The sequence below is a fragment of the Ailuropoda melanoleuca genome, chromosome 6 (assembly GCF_002007445.2).
Source record: "Ailuropoda melanoleuca isolate Jingjing chromosome 6, ASM200744v2, whole genome shotgun sequence".
NCBI classification, from domain to species: domain Eukaryota; kingdom Metazoa; phylum Chordata; class Mammalia; order Carnivora; family Ursidae; genus Ailuropoda; species Ailuropoda melanoleuca.
Genome location: NC_048223.1, coordinates 47,860,064 through 47,879,775, shown reverse-complemented (window position 1 = coordinate 47,879,775; position 19,712 = coordinate 47,860,064). Strand labels below are relative to the sequence as shown.

The window sequence follows — 19,712 nt, the reverse complement described above, 5'->3', positions numbered from 1 at the left end:
AGATAAAGAAGTAGCAAGATCTCCCATGGTGAGAACTACTTCTGTCTCTATTATCTTAGAGCAAATCCATAAAATATAAATCTTAATGTGAAAGACAAAACTAGTGAGCAGACTTCATTCTTCTAGCAGACACGTTCTGGGGTACTTGACCAGAACCACACACTATTTCAGTGGAACATTTTAGTGCTTGCTTTCTTACTATCTTTTCAGCAGGGTAAATTGTAGACATTTGTGGAATGAGCTGAAAAGACAGCACATCTCTAATCTTTCCTATTTTGTTAAAGATTCCATGCATTTTACAAGTTGGATGCAAACAGCAGTGATGCGATTCAAATCCCATTTTTTCCCCATACAGCAACAATTCCTCTGCCAAACAATAATGCACTATAGCTTAGGGCAATCACTTTCAGCCGATCCATTTTATTAAAATTATGGCATCGAGAAGAGATGGGGCTATGCAAATAAAATGTACCCTCCTAAAGACATTAAAATAAATGGCATATATCTATAGAACTCATTGCCTTAGGATAGCATACAAGAATATATAGATAATCCATAAATATAAATCTAGCTTGAATAATAATGCAAAATGTATCTACTGCATTTTCTTAAGGCATGGATTTGGCCTACATGTTATACTGTTGCATAGTCACAAACAAAAGGGGAGGGCCTCTTTAAAAGATTTTCTCAGCAAATTAATAGTAATTAATAATAATAAAAGCTATACTATTTTTCCTTATAATACTATTATCAGTGAGCTTCACCTGTCTGGGGAATGTTAAAAGGAACCATCCTTTTGTAGCAATAAATCTGAAGAGTGTTTAAGCACACACTCTCTCACACACATGCATTTCTAAATGGCAGAGGATGTCCTTCTACTTTATTCACATACTAGTACACATACCTGGAAATATGGAGTAAAACTGGTCCTTCTATATTTGATTGAAATGGCAACTAGATTCCCTAGAGATAATACATCCAAAACTACAGTCAGACAGTGGTATTTTCTGACCTAAGAATATGTTCAAGGCCCGAGTACACGCTCATTCACAAATACGTCACACCACCAACCATTGAAAAATTATTTTGTAAGTAATTCAATATCTAAGTAAGAAATTAAATGAGATTCTATTTCCTGATGAAGAAAAATATACAGAAATGTACAGCAGTAGGTGGGCTAACAGCGCTCACGCCTTGTCGCAGCCGTGTGTTAGAGCCAGAGCAGAAGCCTCCCCAAGGCATGAGGGGGGAGGGGCAGTGAGCTCCCCTCTGTGGTCCAAATGGATCATAGCCAGAGGAACTCGCAATCGTTATCTTAATGACAATACCGTGAAACTGAAACAGTGTCTCTGGACTTAAACTTTATTTAATGATGTTTAATTTTCATGGAGAAGATCTGTTTTCTGGCTCCTTACTCAGCCCTCTGTTCTTCCATGACTGAAACTCAGCAAGAACGGTTTCTCAGGCTAATGTGACGAAAAAGGAAGAGGTTTGCTTTTCTTTCACCAGAATACACCTTCATGTTGCTAAAATCTCTCCATACTTTCATAAGCCATGTTACCTTGGCCAAAAGTTTGGAGAAGAGAGAGAAAAGAGCACAGCTGTGGGAGACATGATGCAGAGAGCTCTATCTATCATCTATCTATCTATCTATCTATCTATCTATCTATCTATCTATCTAGAAGGAGGAGGAGGAGGAGAGGAAGATGTTCACTCTGGCTTCCCAGGAGAGCCCCATCTTCCATCTTCTTCCAAGCAGGACAGGTGACATCCAGCTGGCCAACTGAGAGTCCATCTGCAAGCCACCATAGGTCCAGGGTTTCTAGACTGGACAGCCAATGTCCTGAGACAGTACTGGGCATCTGGGGACAACACAAGGCTTTGGCTCCTCTCTTGTTTTGCAAGTTTCCTCTTTTTCCAGCAAAACCTTCCATTTCACCTCTTCCATGAGATGTTGAAAATCCATTTCCAGCCCTGACTCCATTTTAAATACAAAGACACAGATACACGAAAAATGAAAGGATAGGATACACAATGCAGCAGTAATAAGAAAGCTGGATGGCTCTGTTATTGTCAGAGAGTAAACCAGAACAAAGACTATTCTTAGAGGTGAAGAGACATACATCATAAAAATAAAGAGATCAATTAATTAACAGGTGTTAACCCAAAATTGACCTTCTTGCAGAAGGCAGTGCCCAAGGCGGGATTACTCATATGGAAGAATTTATTTTTGTCATAATAAAAAATGGTTGCAATCAGGAAAAAGGAATTAAACATAGTTTGACACTCGTGTCATAGAAGTTAAGAGAGGGCTGGCCCTGGAACTGACAGAATCCAATCCTGGATCCACCACTTATCAAACATGTGAAATTGGGTAGACCACTCAACCCCACTCACCTACAATTTTTCTTTGCTACAAAATCAGGACCAAAGCAGAACAAATATCTCTGTAGCACCATATGTATGCACCTGAAAAAAAAACGTGTTTTTGTATCCAGGGGACTAACAAAAACTAACATGGTAAAAAAAGAGGTTGGTGTTCCAAGATGGTGGAAGAGCAGGAGACCTCAAGTTCGTCTGGTCCCAGGAACTCAGCGAGAGCTACAAACCATTCTGAATAACTATGAATGCAACTGGAGAACAAACAAAAGAGTAGCAGAAACTCTATGAACAGAAAAGCGACCACTTTCTGCAAGGAGGAGATAAGATGGCGGAGGAATAGGAGACCTTTCTCAGCTGGTCCTGAGTCGAGCTGAATATCCAGCAGACCATCCTGAACACCCACGGAATCAGACTGAGAAGCAGGAAGATACACCTGGATCTCTACAAACGAACATCTCCAGAGCTGAGTATTGAGGTACGAAACAGGGAGCCGTGAATCCGTGCACAGATATAGGAAGATAAACGGAAGGGGGAGGGAGCCTCCGCGCTCAGGTGCCGGGAAGCAGTAGCCACTTGTGCTGGGGAGCGGGCCAGAGTCACAGACCAGCACCCACGAGAGAGCAGAATGAGACCATGAGCCGGGGAGCTCGCATGACCAGACTGAAAACCGGAGCTCCAGAGCACTCACTGGAACCGGGCTAAAACCGGGAGCTCGGGAGCGCGAATGCCCAAACTGAAAACCAGAGCTCCGGAGCGCACACTCAAACTAGACTGAAACCGAGAGCTCGGGAGCGCGCACGCGCGACCTGACTGAAAACTCGTGCTCCAGAGCGCATGCTAACCATACTGAACAGGGAGATTGGGAGCATGCGCAGGAAGTGGGGGCAGCTGGCAGTGTTAGAAACACAAAGGACAGAGAAGTGTCGGCCCTGGAAGTGAGGGCTGGGACACAGGCTGTGGGGCGCACATCCTGGGATGCTGTAGGGTTTTTAGCAGCACCCACAGAAACAGTTAAAGTGGCCAAGAGAGCTCAGTGGAGAGTGGACTGCGATCTCTCTGTTCTGAGACAGAGGCTGGGATTTGGCTACTGCTGCTCTGATTCTCAGAAGACTCACAGAAAACCACCAGGGAAAGCTGCCAGAGAACAAAAGCCCGGAAATACCAGCTCACGGTGTGCCCATCCCCATCCCCCCTCGTGGGGGACGGGGCAACTCTACCCAAACAGGGTTGCCTGAATATCAGCGCGGCAGGCCCCGCACCCAGAAGGCAGGCTGAAAAATCAGGAAGCCAACATCCCTAAGGTCCCTATAAAACAAGTGCACACTGCCTGTGTCCTGGTCAATAAATTTGGGCTCTGGGCAACCCCACAACCTCTCCTCATCAGAATGACAAGGAGGAGAAATCCCCCACAGCAAAGAAAAGATAATGAGTCTGTGGCCTCTGCCACAGAACTGATGGATATGGATATAAACAAATTGTCAGAAATGGAGTTCAGAGTAACAATGGTCAAGATGATGTGTAGGCTTGAAAAAACTATTAATGAAAATATTAACGAGAATATAGACTCTCTAAGGGCAGAAATGAGAGCGAGTCTGGCAGAAATTAAAAATGCTATGAATCAAATGCAGTCTAAACTAGACGCTCTGACGGCCAGGGTAAATGAGGCAGAAGAATGAATTAGTGAATTGGAAGATGGGATGGTAGAAGAGAAAGTGAAAACAGAAACTTCCCTCAAAAAAATCCAATCTCAAGAATGTAGATTATGGGAGATTACTGATTCAATGAAACGTTCCAATGTCAGAATCATCGGCATCCCCGAGGGGGTGGAGAAAGAGAGAGGTCTAGAAGAGATATTTGAACAAATTGTACCTGAGAACTTCCCTAATCTGGCAAAGGAAACAAGCATTCGTGTCCAGGAAGCAGAGAGGACCCCTCCCAAGGTCAATGAGAACAGACCTATACTACGTCACGTCATAGTGCAATTAGCAAATATTAGATCCAAGGATACAGTATTGAAAGTGGCCAGGGGGAAGAAAATCCTTACATACAGAGCGAAAAATATCAGAATAACATCAGACCTGTCTACAGAGACCTGGAAGGCTAGGAAGGGTTGGCAGGGTATTTTCAAAGCTCTATCTGAGAAGAACATGCAGCCAAGGATCCTTTATCCAGCAAGGCTGTCATTCAGAATTGATGGAGAGACAAGGAACTTCCAGGATCAGCAGAAACTGAAGCAATTTGTAACCACCAAACAAGCCCTACAGAAGATATTAAGGGGGGGGTTCTATAAAAGTAAAAAGGCCCCAAGAATTATACAGAACAGAAATTTACAACCTATAGAAACAAAGACTTCACAGGCAACATGACATGATTAAAATCATATCTCTCAATAATCACTCTCAATGTGAATGTCCTAAATGCTCCCATAAAATGCCACAGGGTTGCAGATTGGATAAAAAGACATGACCCATCCATACACTGTCTACAAGAGACTTATTTTGAACCTAAAGATACATCTAGACTGAAAGTGAAGGGATGGAAAACAGTTTTTCATGCCAATGGACCTCAAAAGAAACCTGGGGTAGCAATTCTCATATCAGACAGATTAGACGTTAAACTAAAGACTGAAATGAAAGATACAGAAGGACACTATATTATTCATAAGGATGTATCCAACAAGTGGATATGACAATTGTAAATATCTATGCCCCCAACAGGGGACCAGCTAGGTACATAAGCCAACTCTTAACCAGAATAAAGAGACATATAGATAATAATACATTAATAGTAGGGGACCTCAACACTCTGCTCTCAGCAATAGACAGATCACCTAAGCAGAAAATCAACAAAGAAACAAGAGCTTTGAATGACATACTGGACCAGATGGACCTCATAGATATATATATATAAAACACTACACCCCAAAACAACAGACTATTCATTCTTTTCGAATGCACATGGAACTTTCTCAAGAATAGACCATATACTGGGTCACAAAACAGGTCTCAACCGATACCAAAAGACTGAGATTATTCCCTGCATATTGTCAGACAACAAGCTTTGAAACTGGAATTCAATCACAAGGAAAAATTTGGAAGAAACTCAAACATCTGGAAACTAAAAACCATCCTGCTCAAGAATGATTGGGTAAACCAGGAAATTAAAAATCAGTTTAAACAATTTCTGGAGACCAATGAGAATGAAAACATATCGGTCCAAAACCTGTGGGACACTGCAAAGGAATTCCTAAGGGGAAAATACATAGCCATCCAAGCCTCACTCAAGAGAATAAAAAAATCTAAAATGCAGTTTTTATATTCTCACCTCAAGAAGCTGGAGCTGGAACAGAAGAACAGGCCTAATCCACGCACGAGAAAGCAGTTGATCAAGATTAGAGCAGAGATCAATGAATTAGAAATCAGGAGCACAGTAGAGTAGATCAACAGAACTAGAAGCTGGTTCTTTGAAAGAATAAATAAGATCGATAAGCCACTGGCCAGAATTATTCAAAAGAATAGAGAAAGGACCCAAATTAATAAAATTATGAGTGAAAGGGCAGAGGTCACAACCAACATCAACGAAATAGGAAGGATCATTAGAAACTTTTATCATCAGCTTTATGCCAATAAATTAAACAACTGGGAAGAAATGGATGCCTTCCTGGAAACCTATAAACTACCAAGACTGAAAGAGGAAGAAATCGATTATTTAAACAGACCGATTAATTATGAAGAGATTGAAGGAGTGATCAAAAACCTCCCCAAAAACAAGAGTCCAGGGCCTGTCGGATTCCCCGGGGAATTCTACCAAACATTCAAAGAAGAAATAATACCTATTCTCCTGAAGCTGTTTCAAAAATAGAAACAGAATGAAAACTACCAAACTCATTCTATGAGGCCAGTATTACCTTGATCCCCAAACCGGGCAAAGACCCCATCAAAAAGGAGAATTACAGACCAATTTCCCTGATGAATATGGACACCAAAATCTCAACAAGATCCTAGCTAATAGGATCCAAAAGTACATTGAAAGGATTATCCATCAAGACCATGTGGGATTCATCCCTCGGATGCAAGGGTGGTTCAACATTCACAAATCGATCAGTGTGATAGATCATATCAACAAGAAAAGAGTCAAGAACCATATGATCCTTTCAATTGATGCAGAAAAAGCCTTTGACAAAACACAGCAGCCTTTCCTGATTAAAACACTTCAGAGTGTAGGGATAGAGGGTTCATTCCTCAATTTCATAAAAACCATCTATGAAAAGCCTACAGCGAATATCATTCTCAACGGAGAAAAGCTGAAAGCCTTTCCCTTAAGATCAGGAACACAACAAGGATGCCCACTTTCGCCATTATCATTCAACATAGTACTAGAAGTCCTTGCAAGAGCAATCAGACAACAAAAAGGGATAAAAGGTATCCAAATCGGCAAAGAAGAAGTCACACTGTCTCTCTTCGCAGATGACATGATACCGTATATGGAAAACCCAGAAGACTCCACCCCCAAACTACTAGAAGTTATAGAGCAATTCAGTAATGCAGTGGGATACAAAATCAATGCTCAGAAATCAGTTGCATTTCTATACACGAACAATGAGACTGAAGAAAGAGAAATTAGGGAATCCATCCCATTTACAATAACACCAAAAATCATACGTTATCTCAGAATTAACTTAACCAGAGATGTAAGGGATCTATATTCTAGAAACTACAAATCACTCTTGAAAGACATTGAAGAAGACACAAAAAGATGGAAAAATATTCCATGCTCATGGATTGGAAGAATAAACAGAGTTAAAATGTCTATGCTACCCAGAGCAATCTACACTTTCAATGCCATCCCAATCAAAATACCAAAGACATTTTTCAAAGAACGGGAACAAACAGCCCTTAAATTTGTGTGGAACCAGAAAAGACCTTGAATCTCCAAGGAATTGTTGAAAAGGAAAAACAAAGCTGGGGCATCATGTTGTTGGACTTCAAGCTATACTACTAAGCTGTGATCACAAAGACAGCATGGTACTGGCACAAAAACAGACACATAGACCAATGGAACAGAATAGAGAACCCAGAAATGGACCCTCGGCTCTTTGGGCAAGTTATCTTCGACAAAACTGGAAAAAACATCCAGTGGTAAAAAGACAGTCTCTTCAATAAATGGTGCTGGGAAAATTGGACAGCTATATGCAAAAGAATGAAACTTGACCACTCTCTCACACCATACACAAAGATAAACTCCAAATGGTTGAAAGACCTCGATGTGAAACAGGAATCCATCAAAATCCTAGAGGAGAACACAGGCTGCAACCTCTTTGACATCGGCCACAGCAATTTTTTCATGACACATCTCCAAAGGCAAGAGAAACAAAAGAAAAAAATGAACTTGTGGGACTTCATCAAGATAAAAAGCTTCTGCGCAGCCAAGGAAACAGTCAAAAAAACTAAGAGACAGCCCACGGAATGGGAGAATATATTTGCAAATGATGCTACAGATAAAAGACTGGTATCCAATATCTGCAAAGAAATTCTCAAACTCAGTACACGTGAAACAAATAAACAAATCAATAAATGGGCAGAAGATATGAACAGACACTTTTCCAATGAAGACATACAAATGGCTAACAGACACATGAAAAAGTGTTCAAAATCATTAGCCATCAGGGAAATTCAAATCAAAGCCACCTTGAGATACCACCTTATACCAGTTAACATGGAAAAAATTGACAAGGCAGGAAACCACAAATGTTGGAGAGGATGTGGAGAAAGGGGATCCCTCTTACACTGTTGGTGGGAATGCAAGTTGGTACAGCCACTTTGGAAAACAGTGTGGAGGTCCCTTAAAAAGTTAAAGATTGAGCTACCCTGTGATCCAGCCATTGCACTACTGGGTATTTACCCTAGAGAAACAGATGTAATGAAGAGGAGGGCCATATGCACCCCAATGTTCAGAGTAGCATTGTCCACAATAGCTAAACCATGGATGGAGCCAAGATGCCCTTCAACAGATGACTGGATTAAGAAGATGTGGTCCATATATACAATGGAATACTATTCAGCCATCAGAAAGAACGATTACACAACATTTGCAGCAACATGGACGGGACTGGAGGAGATTATGCTAAGTGAAATAAGTCAAGCAGAGAAAGATAATTATCATATGGTTTCACTCATTTATGGAATATAAGAAATAGGAAGATTGGTAGGAGCAGGAAGGGAAGAATGAATTGGTGGTAAACAGAAGGGGGAATGAACCATGGGAGACTATGGGCTCTCGGAAACAAACTGAGGGCTTCAGAGGGGAGGAGGGTGGGGGATTGGGATAGGCCAGTGATGGGTATTAAGGAGGGTACATATTGCATGGTGCACTGGGTGTTATATGCAAGTAATGAATCAAGGAACATTGCATCAAAAACTGGGGATGTACTGTATGGTGATTAATATAACAAAATAAATATTATTAAAAAAATATAAATTAGAAAAAAAAAAACACACAAAACAATGATACCAAACCTACTGTGGAGAGTAGGTTAGGCACACATCTAATAAATGTTCCTATTATTATTGTAATCATTATTATTTTAATTGTTAATCTGGTTGATTAAAATCGTTGAAGAGTTTAGTAATTCTTCTAGCAGCTAACATATCCTATAGTATATTGCATAAAATAATTTTAAACAATCTTACAATAACTGAATAAACAAAAAGATGTTCCTAGTAAGAAGGGAAATTTATAAAGGGAATTTTTCCAGGTTAAGTTACTACCATGTAACCACAAGAATTGAGGACAAATTTAAGTATGAAAACATTTCTCCCATGATTGTTCTTTTAAGTATGTTAGTTTGATTAAATTCAAATGGAATAGGAAAAGTGGCCAGACTCACCCATGAAGATTTTCCCTTATAACTAAAATTATATTTGTGTGGTTAATCTTAAAATATTTTTCAGAAAAAAATAAACTATATTCTACTAAATGTAAAAAAAAAACTATCATAAAACTAAATGTATATTCCTCTAACAAAGAAGTAATTCAAAAATATATAGATTGGGATGCTTTGAGACTCTTGTCCCCAGTGAAAAGCACTAACATTCTTATTAAAGTTTAAGTAATTTGTTCTTTTGTAGTTATTCTAAGTATAAATTATTAAATACTTACACTGGAAAAAAATGGTAAAAAAAGAAACAATAAAAATATTAGAACAGTTAAGTATTTAATGATATTTTCACCAAGCAACATAGTCAATGTTTTCTAGCCTTCAACATTGGGGTTTGTGCTTCTTCCTTCAAAGAGTAGTTATTTAGGGGCACCTGGGTGGCTCAGTCAATTTAGTGTCTGACTTGTGATTTCAGCTCAGGTCATGATCTCAGGGTCATGAGATCAAGCCCCACATAGGCCTCTGCACTCAGCTCAGTAAAGAGTCTGCTTGAGGATTCTCTCTCTCCAGCGCCCTCTGCCCCTCTCCCGCTACTCGCTCGCTGGTGCTCTCTCTCCAAAATAAATAACTAAATCTTTAAAAAATGTAGGTATTGAGGGTGATTTGCTTCCAAATAGAAACCCTTCTTCATCACAATTAAAAACTTGATCCAGTATATAGCTATCTTCAATAATCTATTATTTTAGGTTAGAGAAATAACTCTGTAATTGCTTCACCTATACCGACAGCTTCTCCAGCTGGACAGATTACCTATCAGTTGTAGACACTAGTGGGGGCTCTATGTGCACTAAGTAAGGGGGTTGCAGGAGATTTTCAGCGTTTTTTTGAAGATCTTCTTACATAGTTAAGTCTTTCCTTTTAACTATGAAAAAAGCTTTTCCGGAATATTTCAAAACATAAGTATACTGTAAAATAACTTATGAATCAATATCATTTCCTCATGATACCAATGCCATTCCCTACTTATCAGTGTGCATAAGGTAAGTGACATCAAAGAAGAGCCCGTTGGGTTGTTTTAACGACTGAACTAGACAATGTGTGTGAAGTACTGACTTCAGTCCTTGGGACAGAATAAAGACTTGGAAAGTTTAAGTTACAGTTACTGTTGTTGATGTTATTAACACCATTTTGAAAGAGGAATCCCGTGAAGCTAAAGCAAAATGACTTATTTTATGTCCCAGACATCTTTACAAACCAAGTCTACTGTTCATTTCCCAAAGCTAGGGTTTTCCTGTTTGCTCAATGCATGGGCATGGTGGCAGTCTGGAAGAATTTATAGGGACTCAAAGATTTGAGTCCCAAATAATCATTCTAGGAAGTCAGAAGGTAGGGAGAGAATGCTTTCTGTAGACAAAAGTGTAGAGAGAACCTCTTACATTCAACTGATGGGCAATCTGTCCAGGCCCACCATCATGAGGGAGTGGTACCCACTCTTTCCACTTCCTAACCACAGACAATTTTGATTTTTCTCATAGAAACTCAGATTAGATTTGATGCCAAAATGGTCTTATTTAACAAGTTCATACTAGTAGCAATCTTTAGATTGAACACTTTCTATGCATCCTTAGCACAAGTTTGCTTCTATAGGAACTAAAAACACACACACACATTATAGGAAGTACATACATACACACACACACACACATATGTATATACACAAAAAACTAAATATAAATAAATATTATATTTATATTACTTATAATATTTACAGTATTATGTTATATTGCACTGTATATTATATTTATATGAACTATATATATTTATCTGTACTATATATACTATAAATAAAAATTGGGGTATTTAACATTTTTCCTGTGAAAGTTATTTGGCTCTTTAAATAGGCACTTATAGCACAAATGAATTACTCTCCAAAAATGCTGTGGAGGTAGCAGTGGGAAGGGGGGGTCCGTTGCCTTCCTAATTAACCTTATTCAATGAAGCTGAAAAAGTAAGTCCTACAGGGAAAGAGAGTAATTGACTGTTTGGGCTCATGCCAAACATTAAAATAAAGAAAGTCACTCTGCCCAGAACCCACTAGTTGTTGCTATAAAACAATTAATTATTCAAAGGTATATAACCAATATGGATTGTATAAAATCTCTTGCAACAGTCTTTCCCCAGTTTAACCAACTGGCAGAATGTTCAGCTACATCATGTAGCCAGAAGAATCTATTGCATGTTACTGCCTGCAAATGAAAACATAAACAAAGCTCCCAAAGGCACATTATTTGACTAAAACAAATTTGAAAGTAAGTGAAAATGTAGCTGTCTGTACTTTTTCAGTGAGGTTGATCAGAAACTATGGCCATGATAAAAATCTGGACTCCAAGATTAACAGCCTAAGCAAAACTTTTCTTATGCTCAAATCTTCTTTGTCAAAAATTTCCAGGACTTTCCTGGAAGTAGTCTCTTCACTTGAGTTTTTCACACTTCTAGTCTACAGTTAATATAAATTATACATTTCAGCTAAGCATATGTTCTTATTATAGCTAGAGCACTTACTTGGTAAACTCCTACAGGGAAAGAAATACATGTGTGTTCAACAACTTCATTAAAAAATGTAAATTTTGATCAGGCTGCATTTGCATATTAAGGATGTATTAACCACGGGCAACATCTACTAAAGTTGGAAAATGACCCCAATCAAGTCAACAGTGGTGAGACAAAAATGTGCAGAAATTACAAGTATACTGCTTTGCCACGTGACAATGGTCTTTACAAATTATACTTTATTTACCTCAAAAGAACAAAGGATTGCAAAGTGGGCAGCTTTGTTTGAGTGCACTCCACTTATATTATGAGTAACAATACTTTCTACTTACTTGTGATTTTTACTTCACGGCGTTCAATAGCTGATCTATCAAGCATGGAACAGACATAGAAAAACTTTAGAAATAAGGGTTTTTTTTTTCCTTCTACCCGTAACTTTTTCCCTAGAAATTGATATAAATGCCATTTAGACAACTGCTAACGTGTGTATTCTGTTGCAAGTAAAGTATTAAGTAAATGCATGCGTTTTATTCAGTTTGTTGTAGAAGTCATGTTTATTTTGTTTATATGCCATTTATCCAACTCAAAATAGAATAATATAATTTTAGAACTAGAAGAGAGCCTGCTCCTTCCTTTATAATGCATCCATGAGGAAAACGAAGCTGATCGTCTGGTATCTCCACATCTCTCTATCCCAAGCACTGAAATGCCCTGACCAAGGCTAGTAAACACACATCCAAGACCAAACCCCAGGTTTATTACCTCACAACGTAGATCTCCTTTCTCAATGCCTTGCTATCACACCAGAAATATACAAAGTTGTAAAAAAAATATGAAATGATGAAAACCTTGTTAGTTTTGTTTTGAGCTCATGGGACACCTGCACAAAAATACTAGATTCATTATTTGGAATTCTGTACTCTATCATCTTCTCGACAAAATTTAAAGGGTTAAAATGGAAACAACTCTAAAATAAGATATAGGGAGACATCAGGGCCCCTGGGTGGCTCAGTCGGTTGAGCGTCCGACTCTTGGCTTAGGTCATAATCTTATGGGATCTGGGATGGAGCCCCACATCAGACTCCATGCTCAGCTCAGCAAGTAGTCTGCTTGAGATTTTCTTCCTCTGTCCTTCCCCACCTCTCTCTCTCTCTAATAAATAAATCTTTGAAAAAAAAAAAACATATAAGGAGAATAGTGCAATGTAATTATCAATGACCTGACCCTAGAACTAATTTTCCCAGATTATAGATAGGTATAGATATACATATACATATGGTATAGTCTTTGACCTTATAGCTTACCACTCATAAAAGAGAATAGAGAGTTGGCATTAAGGATCGCTCAATAAATCTCCAGCACAGACTGGGAGTATTAGTTTAAGAAGTGAACACACTAGCCCAAAGTTCCTTGGAACAATCATGGTACCTCCTCTCCAGTGTGGCATAGGGAAGAATCTGGAACATGGCGAGGGGACCCTGAGCTCTCCAGAGGCTGGAAAGTCTCCATGGCGGACAGACTTTTAAGGTGTCCCCTATAATGCCTGCCTCCTGGTTTCATGTGAGGCCCTTCCCTTGAGTGTGGGTGGAACCTTGACTTGCTTCTAACCAAAAAAAAATGGTGAAGGTGATGGGAAGTTGTATTTACGTGTACATTATGTGGTTGCGTTACATGAGATTCTAATGACTATCTTGTTGAGGCTCTGTCTCTTTCCCTTGCTAATTTTGACAAAGCAATGAGCCTAATTGTGAGGGTCACTAGACAAGGAGCTATAGCAGCAGAGGGTGGCCTCAGATGACAGCCAAACAGTCACAGAAGACTTCAGTCCCACAGCCACAAGGAAGTAGATTTTGCCAGCAGCCTGAGTGAGCCTAGAAGCAGATGCTCTCTGAGTCCCATCTCAGTGAGACCATAGCCCTGACAATACTCAACCTGAGTGCTGTGAGGGTGAAAGTAGAGGACTAGGGCATGCTGTGCCTGGACCCCTGGCCCAGGAAACTGTGAAATAAATAATAAATGTACATTGTTGTAAAATAGTTGGTTTTACTATTGTTATGTAGCAACAGGTAAGTAATACAGTTCTAAAGCCAAAAAAAATCTATGTTCAAAATCTTGGCCTCACTAATGCTGTGATCTTAGGCTAGTTCCCTAGATTATTGTAATCAGCAATATACATTATTAATATACATTAATTAATATACATTACTGTGAGGAATAAATAATGTATGTACTCAGAGGCACATTGTTACTCAATGAATAATACTTTTCATACCATTGCCACTGGGAGTTTACACTGATTGAAGCATAGAAAGGGGTTATTCATTCTGTTTCATTTGGAATGTTTCATTGGAAACAGCAGTCACAATGTTTTAAAATAAAATATACATTGTTTTCACAACTGAGATAAAAGAAGTACAGAATATACACAAAAGTGCACAGGAAAAAAGAGAAGATCATGCAGATGTGAAACAGAAAACAAAAGGGGCAGGAGGGGACCACAGTTATTATTGAGAATGTGTCATGGGGTGAAAGTCATTTCTTCCTGGCAAAAATAAAAGTGAACAGAATAACAAGCAAGGGGGTCCTATTGGTCAGGTCAAAATGCTCACCTTCTGTTTACCATATCAGCTGGGCTAAATGATAAAACATCAACTAAGTGAATTACAACATATTCAATCCACAGGCATATTACAATGATAAAGGTTCGTACTTTTAAAATTCTGCAAGAATTTATTATTTTCAGACTATCCAGTTGATGCAGTTGAAGTGACAAAAGAGACCATATGTTTTTTAAATATAACGATTATGAAAAGGGGGTTTAAACACGAGCCAGATCTCCAGTCTCGCCCACCATGGGAAACACTGAGGACTCCAGTCAAGCAGCTGCTGCTCACAAAAAAAAATCTATTTGGTTGAAATTAGAGAAACAAAAATCATTGAAGATATTGTTTTAAGATGTGTATGAGAGATTGAGTGATTTCAAAAGATAAAAGCTAAGAAGTTCTTGAAGAGGCTCAACCTTTCAACCTGGGCTCCTTTAGAATCACTTAGAAACCCTGAAACCTGGATTGTTCTCCGACTTGAACAATAAATCAAATCTCTAGCAAGATAAGGATCCCCCTTTTTTTTTTTTAACCAAAACTTCACTTGAGGATGGGAATTTGCTTTCTTTAGTGAAAATGCAGCTGTAGGAAATGTTCACTATTGTTAGATAGGTGATTTAAAATAAATAGGACTTCAATGTTTTAAACAATTCAATTCAGTTCGTTTATCAGTGTGATCTATCAGATGGAAGAATGACAGCCATCTAGGGAAAACTCTGTTGGGGATGTTTGTCTATCCCTTCTGATGTTTGAAGAGTTTATCCAAATTTGTAAATATAATTTAAAATGGTTACAGGAGTTCAATTATTAAAGATGACACAGAGAGGGGAGCATGGGTGGCTCAGTTGTTTGACCGTCTGCCTTCGGCTCAGGTCATGATCCCGGAATCCTGGGACCGAGTCCCGCATCAGGCTCCCTGCTCAGTGGGGAGTCTGCTTCTCCCTCTCCCTCTGCTACTCCACCTGCTTGTGCTCTCTCTCTCTCTCAAATAAATAAATAAAATCTTTTAAAAAATGACATAGAAAAATTAATGGTGTAAAGGAATTAAGTTTGTTAAACTCACAAATTAAAAGAACATAAATCAAAAAACAAATTAAGGGATTTTCTCTTTGTTTACTAGCTTCCTATATTTATTACAGGAATGAGATAATTTATAACTTGAATTTAAGGTAAAATATGGTTTTGATTTTAAATTTTAGTTAGGACCCAAGCAGCTTCCAGGTAGACACTCCCACGTTAAAAAAATAAATAAGTGAAAGCACCTCATTGAAGAGGGTTTGCTGGAAGAGGTACATAAGAGAAAGGAGACGGTGAAAAAAGAAAAAATGGAGACAGAGTTAATGGTCCTAATGAAACAATGGATCCATCTTCCGACAACATATTTTTCTGCATTTTCTCTGTTTCTGGCTCTTTTTTTTTTTAAGATTTTATTTATTTCTGTGACAGAGAGACAGCCAGCGAGAGAGGGAACACAGCAGGGGGAGTGGGAGAGGAAGAAGCAGGCTCCCAGTGGAGGAGCCCGATGTGGGACTGGGTCCCTGAACGCCGGGATCACGCCCTGAGCCCAAGACAGACGCTTAACGACTGCGCTACCCAGGCGCCCCATCTGGCTCTTTCTAAATGGATTTGTATTCTAGGTAACAAGATCGGTACTATCAGAATGTTCTCCCACTTCTAACTTCAGATCTGCCTCGCAGTAAGTATTTACAATATTTTACCACATACACCAATTTGTACAATAGCAACGTAGTTTCCCAGTACCTCTGGGGGGATCCTGAGGGTCATAACTCTAAAGTTGTATCTCCTTCCTCAGCTCCAAAATCATTCAAAGAAATATGTCATAAACAGTAAGGTGAGCTTCTTTAATGAGGAATTGGGGTAAAGAATAAAATGTGAGGATGTTACAACCATACTAAATGTCAATTAGAAAGACATCACAGAAAAATATTTTACTTCAGTTGGTAATTTGCCCCTGGAAGCAATCAATTAATGGAGGACATATTTAGTACATTATGTGATGAATAATAATTTGCTTTTTAATATAAAAGGAGACACATATTATGACAATAAATTCTTTAATTTTTTGTCACGATGTCTCTGCAATAAAAGGTATATAAACTTCACCTTTACTATTCAAGAGCCACAAGTGCACTGAAATGCCAGAAGTTTTCTAGGAAAAGACTACTTCTTAAAGTACCTTCCTCAACACTATGCTAAATAACAGATTTTTAAAAATCTGTAACAGGTATAGGAAGAGAGGCTCGTCATATGAGAAACTAATCAAGCTAAGCAAATTTAATTTAATAGGCTTTATAACTACTAATGGAAATAAACTTTCTAACCCTTATCCTTTTTCCATAGTATAATTTCCATTTTTTAAAAAAATCAAATATATAAACCAAATTAAATTAAATAAGCTTCTTTCAGATATTTTTAAAGAGTATTTCAACTGCTTGGTTTCTAGGATAAAATTGAGAGAAAAGTATTTTATGCACTGAAGAAGCTATTTTAAAGCCCTGAAAAGTGCATTTCCAGAATCTGTGTTATCCTGTCACCTTTTTATTTAAGGGAGAGGAGTTTAGTTGAACTTGATCTGATATTAACCAGAGATCCACTTGAAAGTGATTGCGTCCTTTCTGTATTTAGTTTACTAGCGCTTAAATAAAACTAGAAGAGGTGCAAGCTTAATTAAGACTACAAGAAAGCTATTATTTTGCATTTGAATCTCTTAGTAACCTAATATTAATTATTACCAAAGAAACTACTAATAGTCTTCCCTGCATAGAAAAGTGACCCTTCTATTAAAAACAAAATGAAACAACTCTCCGGTTGTTCAATATCAAAGGATAAAGAATTCATTCATATCTGAAAACTGCTTTACTTCACAAATTAGTAAGCTTACCAGGATTTATCAGTACCCTTGCACTGTACCATGGTAAGGATTTTAGGCAGCTTAGATTTGAAAGAAACTTCTTGGGGTGGCTCAGGTTAGCAAGTCTTTTTGGAAGAAAGCTGACCAAGCCACACGTGTGGCTCCCCGGGATCTGGTAGTACATGCAAGCTCTTGTCTATGTGATGTGCAAGAGTGAGGGGCTGAGGCTCCTCTCACTTCACACCTGTTCACAAACCCTGTGGCTTGGGTGATGTGATGAGAAAAGGCTCCCCGCCGTCTGACAGTGGATGTCTCCTTCGTGAGTACTTGGGAAGCTTAGGTAGGATCGAAGCCAGCTCCCTAAGTGATGTCTTAGCTGGTAGTTTCTTTGCTGAAATGCAGATGCTTCCTTACGTCTGAAAGTGAGCACAAATTCTTGCTCACTGGGGCAGAGGTGCTCCTGCCATGTCCCCTACCCCATCTCCCTCTTCTTCTTACCTTGGCCTGCCCTGCCTTAGGAAAAGAAACCTCCCCTCTGCAGAGCTGACCTCCTCTGGCCTGGATGGAACTCCCTGCAGAGATGACGTGGTCTCTGGGCACCTGTGTAACCCTGAAGGGCCTGCGTTAAACAGCCTGGACTGTGTTTCTCTAAAAAGTGTCTAGATTGTGCGTGCCTGGATGGCTCAGTTGGTGAAGCATCTGCCTTTGGCTCCGGTCTTGATCCCAGGTTCCTGGGATAGAGTCCCACATCGGGGTCCCTGCTCAGTGGGGAGTCTGCTTCTCCCTCTCCTCCTCGCTCATACTCTCTCTCTCACATAAATAAGTAAAATTAAAAAGAAAAAAAAGTGTCTGCATTCAGTGGGCCACACTTGCAGTAATGATAAAAAAAAATGCTAATAAAGCAGGGGTCTGAGCTAATCTAATGTACCACTGCTAAAATGAATAATTTAAATGATAGGCTCCTTTCTTGTAGTATCAATGTTTATAAAGTGTTAGAGAAAACATTCTTTTGATGTCTGAAGTTTCCACTGCAGAAATAGTGTCTGTTGGTTAACAAATCAACAGTTTCTCTCTCTGTGGCTCTATTATGAAACTTGCCAGCAGGTGTGACCAAAAACCCTGGCAAATTCAGGATCTTCTTGCCAAGTAATGTGTGGAGGCTTGGTGGGTAAATTTAGCACACGTAAGTCCTCCAGCAGTCAAGGAAAATTGTGCCTCTTACCAAGAAGAGGACTGCATGTTTCTTATGATGCCACCATGTCTGGCTAGACTTGTAACTCCTGCCAAGAGGTGACCTGCTTACCTATGGCCAAAGAGACCGTAACACTGTGGCCACCGACACTTATCTGCGTTACGTTTTCCTTGGTGACCAGTTCACCCACCCAAGTGGTTGTAACTGATAGCTCTGAATGTACTATGGGAACTGTGGTTATAAAAAATAAAATGAATAAAAGAAGCTTCGTTACCAGAAACAAAAGATTTTGAGAACTGGTTGGGTATGCACTTAAGAAGAAAGTAAAATAATGCTAGTTTCAGAGAGTCTAAACCAAAGACGTGGTTGGAAGGAGAGTAAATCTGGGAGAGGAGGGGATCAGCGCCTCTGACGAGGGGCACAGGGAGACGTATAGTGGCGGCAGGTATCTAAAATCCATGTGGGGTAAGCTTTGCAGGCAGGTCACTACACAGAAGTTCTTGATCAACCTGAGTGTCCTATGGAGATATGAGCTGAAACACAGGTGCAGCTGAGCTGGTTAGACTGGAACGTGGATTTCCTTGAGGGAATCTCATGCATCACCCAGGATTTGGGAAATTTGCATAAACTAGTACCAAAAGCTTTGAAACTTTTTTCTTTATGTCAATTTTCCATGAAGTGATACCCTCAAGGAAACAGTAAAAATAAAGAAAAATAAAGCTGGTCATGGATGGGTTGTTTCATCAAAACTAATCAACCAAACTTTTTGAAATTAAAATACTTTTTATAGTGCTATGTTTACCCAAATTATATTATTTAGTTATCCAAGAGTTATATGTATATTTCTGAAACAGTGCTTTCTGTCACGGTTCAGCTCAGTGGACTTGATGGGTTTCCTAATCCCTCCCTGCTGTTTGTAAAACTTACACATGGGATGTACATGGGGTCATCCTTCTTCATAAAACCAATATGAACTATTTTTGTCTTCATTTCTTCAGGGTCATTTTCATCACCATCATTTGGTTAGCTACTACAGTCTTATCAGAAAAGTGTCTTTTCAAAACAAAGAAATCCTATAAATTATATTCATCATTGATTTGAGGCTACAAACAATACATTTCATTTCCCAAATTTGGCTAATAACATTAATGTATTAGTTAAGAGAGGGTTTATATAATCATTTAAATGATTATAAACATAGCTATACAAAATGTATTTTCTCTGAATTTTGAATTA

The 19,712-nt window shown here is 39.0% G+C and overlaps 1 protein-coding gene across 1 annotated transcript in view; it reads right to left on the bottom strand.

Annotated features, from left to right (window-relative positions):
* Nucleotides 1–19,712, bottom strand: part of PCDH15 (protocadherin related 15) — a 1,685,023-nt gene that overhangs the window by 539,687 nt on the left and 1,125,624 nt on the right. The window lies entirely within an intron of this gene.